Raw genomic sequence first — 4,791 nt, 5'->3', positions numbered from 1 at the left:
ATTGAAATTTGGTAAACATCAATATTTTTTTAGAGTAAAAAAAGTGCTTAGTTCAGCTTGAACTGCATTAATCACAAATAGTTATAATTGGTAAGACCATATCTTGAAGAGTGAACATAGCAATGGTCTTATTTGTATCTATTCCCCAAGAACTTAGGACAATTTTTGCACATTGAATGCCGTACTTATTTATTTGGGGGTATGTATTAATTAATGTTGTATAGACTAGAGAACAATTTGGCTAAATGATCAATAATTTATCTAGTCTCTACTCAATATATTCCGATCTGTATTGTACTCTATGTAACGCTCATAAGTATACAATTCTAATTGGCAAACACTATATTTAGAGAAATGCAATGTAAAATTGACATAGCTTGTTACTACTATTCTCTACACAAAAATACAAATCTATGACACTTAAATTATGGTAATAGCATTCCTTTACCTTAATCACTTCAAGATCTACACACTTTCCATGCAAAAAATTAATGATCTTTCTCTTAGCACTGCTCAAGTAATCAAAACAAGTTACCTAAATGCATTGCATACCTTGACCACTTTGTAATCTACTCAACTTGCATGCAAAAAAATGTTTTTTTTCTTCAAAGTTAGCTAAATGTATTGGATTGTTTTGATCGCATAGAGATTTGCACAATTTGCATTCAAACAATTAGTTGCCTTTCTTTAAACACTACTCAAGTAATCGTAACAAGTTACCTAACTGCAAATCATTTCAAAAAACATTCTGCAAGCTTTAACAAGTCAAAGACATGTACCCTTAATAAATTATGCTTCAAAAGCAACACTACTCCAAGTTAAATGAATGTAGCATCACCAATGTCTAGACCTTTTTAAATTAAATTGTGTCATCTCACAACAAAAATCACTACATGAGCAATTTGGAAACTGGGCTTGGTAGTGTAACACGCACAATTTCTAAAGCCCATTCAACATAGCAATTTAAAAGGTAAGATGGCTCGGATTTGCCAGAGCATTCTTGAAAGAATGCCAATTTCTCAGCTTTTAATGGCCTAATAGCATCTTGTCCACATCATGTATGTCCATATCTTGGAGAGCAAGTAACTCCTTGGTATCAACATCATTAACGCTACACACCTTCAAAAATGCAAGAAGAAAATGATAAGATAGTGTAGCACATAACAATGATAATAAATTGCTACTCAAGATCTAAAGTCAACATTCATGCGTACTCATGAGACTAAAGTACTTTGTTTGTATTGTGGGTAACAACCTTTAAAGATTCATCCTTTTTTGTGCTTCTACCCTTCTTACTTTTTCTTGATACATTCTCCTAAAATTACAAATATAAACTCAAAGAGAAGCACTATCATCAAAGAATATTCCTCAGTACACTTAGAAGTGATTCTAATCACCTTGTCAATAGCAAAGTCATTGTATTTTGTTGGTGTTTTAATGATACGTGATGACCTCGAGATCACATCTCCCTGATTAAAAAATAAGTAAAAAAGGCAATAAGCAATATACACTTTAAAAATCAAAATAGTTCAAAAGAAGATATAATAGAACCCCTTACTTGATCCTTTGCATTTAGTTGATGCACGTTAACATGGTCCACATTATCTTGCATTTCTTTCAATACCTACAATAATAATGTACATGTTAGGTCAACGTTTCGTTCCCAAAAGCAAGTGAAGATTCATAATTCTACCTTTCTCTTCTTGGATTGAAAAGGGCATTTCTTTATAATGTTGGCCTTTCCTTTTGGAATACCCTAGTTAACAGCGAAATCAAGTTATGTAAAATACTTCCTATCTTGTTGGGCAAGAAAGTAAATAATGAAGATAGTATTACCATTAACGAGCTTAGACTAACAAATCTTTGATCGTTTTTCTTTCTTCCTCTTGGTGCAACTAGCTCCTAGTCAAAACCATAGCCAGCTTAATTTCTACATCAACTCCAAAAGAAAAGTAAATATTCTTTAAAACATGTATAGATATTCCTTGACTACCAACCATGGAATTTTCTTGATCAATGTTGGTAGGACATTTAATATGAGACCCTTCACTTAATGATGGCCTTTGATCCACCATGCATGGAATCTAGGAATAAAAGTGAAAAGGCATATATAATCATGAAATGCTAAAAGTGAACTTAACAAATACTATTGGCATATTTATAACTTGGTAATTTTTACTTACAATATCTCTCTCCTCCTCTAGGTCAACACTTATCACACATGAGTCTCCGTTTTTTGTCATTTCGAATGAAGACAAGTTTGTGTCCTTCGAAGCCAATCACATAACAGTGTTACAAACAAACTACATTAATGCAAAGGAATGTCAACACAATTTTAAGATTCTAAAACACTATACATAGTTGATCAAAAACATATGAAGGGTTGTATAAATGTACATGTACCTTACTCTCATTTCCTTCTTCCCCATTGTCTTTTGGAGTCTCAAATGAGCTGCCACTTGTTGGAGATTCACCTTTCCAAATTTGGTCACGTACACGAGGGGATTGCTATTAAAGATAGCCAAAGATTAATAAGAGTTATCACGCAGATGACTTTCTCTTTTAGAGTATACTTATCTAATTTTCCTACTCCACAATAAGAGAAATATCATGCATTTCAAATATAGATTTTCAATTCTTGCACTATAGAAATAACATATATGAAATACAAGGATCCAATAGGTGTGAGAAACGATTAACAACTATTATCTAAATCAACTTACTCTCTCGACATTCTGTTGAAATTCCATAACTTCTTCTTGTTGCGTGACATCGTTGGTCTCAATGCCACGTCCTTTGTCCTTTGAGTATATGAGCAGTTAGGTAGAAATCGTGTATCCACAAATTCATTAGATTAATTATCATCATATGAAGCATGACTAAGAAATAAAATCTCTTTTCTCTTAATCTAAATCTAGCTCAAATGAGTATTTTTAAAAATTCTCGTTGTTCTTATGGACTCTAAGCTATAACAATCTTGTTAGGAAAACTATAATACTCCTATTGCTATCCATGAGGTGGCTCCCCTGTCATGCAATGTAGTTATGACCATTTGAGCCTATCATGGTTCATCACGAGCATGGTAAAAAATTGCAAATTTTTGGTTCTGCTAATATGATCCATTCGCAGTTATGAGTTTTGGTTTAAAAAAACAAAATAAATAGTGCCTCATTAAAAAGAAACTATAATACTTGTTGCTGGCACGTATTATCTTGAGCCAAAAGGCTAGTTTAAAGTTTAAGTATAAAACATATTCACAAGGGACGCTTTTCGGAACGGGAGATGAGGGACGGGGCTCAAATGGATTTTTAGTGTAAAAAAGAGGGCGAGATGGTAAGTGGGGACGGAAAATCGGGGACAAGAAGCCCGAAAAAGGGCGTCCCCTGTGACTATGGTATAAAAGCCAAGAAAAATAGTTTCACTAGGTCTATGGCTTATTTAGTCTCACAAATACATCACTTGACTATAATAGATTTCTTTCAAACATTTTCAATTAGAGAGTAAAGCAAAATGAAATGATGAAACTCACATCCCCAAGGACTTACCGTTTCGAAATCGACTTCATTTGTAATATGGTTGTCCTCTTCCATTATCTCAAATCTCTCAAAGGCGCTTTCATTTTCCTTGAAGATAGTGTAAAACAAAATGATTAATTTAATAATCAGTAAATGATAAAGAATCGATGATGTAATCTCATTTGTCCGATGCAAGCACCGTCGTAGTAGCCAATAGACAAATTTTACCAGAACACAGGGCACATTTTGTGGCTCAAAAATTTAATTTCAGTATGTGAAAAGGAAAAAGATTAGTTTTGCTACATCTATAAGCTATGCTATAAAAATAACATAGCTCTGTTATATAGTACCCCTACACAAATAAGCAATGTAGATCTTGTTTCTAATGCCAAGGTTGTTTTGCAGATATAAAACTTGAATATACTAAATCCAAGCATTCCATGGGATTTTGAGCTAGTATAGAGATGCCAAATTCTTTGAGGAATGGCATTCACATAACATTCACTTTAGATATGCTCCACTCCCTTGACAACGTTTGAAAGAAAAAGATAACAACAAAAATAAAAGTAGACTTATAGATATTAACCTCACTCATTTTGACCAATCCACAAAGGTATTTCATTTCATTATGATAACATCTATCAAAGATGAGATAGAGTTCAATTATTAGTCATTCAAAACAATGGTTTACTTACATAGCAGTTATTGCTCACATGGTACCCAAGATCTCCATCGAAGAAAGGCTCTTCTTGATATTCACTTCTAAGTGGAGCTTGAATTTCAGAATCCAACTAATAAAAACAACCATAAACAGTATACAATATTAGCATATGTAAACAATTAACCATTTTCTTTGAAAATTTTGATGGATGTCACATACCTTGAATGGCTTGTAGTAAACTTGGTTTGCACATTGTTTAATTTGGTTACTACTAATGTCAGTGGCTTTAGAACTTGACATTGATGTGGAGCTCATTGTGTACCGGTTCCATTTTTGATGGTTCACAATCCCCTCACCACATTGACTACTTGGGTATAATGAATTTGGCAACTCCATTGTTGTGTAGTTGAATAGAGGAGACTAGTAATTACACAGAAATTACAAATAACGCAAGATAATCAAAAGTCTTTCTCGACACTTCACTATTTAAAATACATTTTCTATGCCACAAAAGAATACACCTTACATACATCACTTATCTCAATCGTCTCATTCATGAATTCCGAAAAGGTCTTTGAGCCCATGCCTAAATTGCCCTTGTCCGAGAATCCTTCA

At 33.3% G+C, this 4,791-nt stretch overlaps 1 pseudogene; it reads right to left on the bottom strand.

Moving 5' to 3' along the window:
* Positions 1 to 889: 889 nt before the first annotated feature.
* On the bottom strand, positions 890 to 4,476 carry LOC147437904 (uncharacterized; annotated as a pseudogene).
* Positions 4,477 to 4,791: the final 315 nt, after the last annotated feature.

This window comes from Adiantum capillus-veneris, chromosome 17, assembly GCF_014529385.1.
Source record: "Adiantum capillus-veneris isolate H3 chromosome 17, ASM1452938v2, whole genome shotgun sequence".
Lineage (NCBI taxonomy): Eukaryota > Viridiplantae > Streptophyta > Polypodiopsida > Polypodiales > Pteridaceae > Adiantum > Adiantum capillus-veneris.
This window is presented reverse-complemented; position numbering and strand designations above follow the sequence as displayed.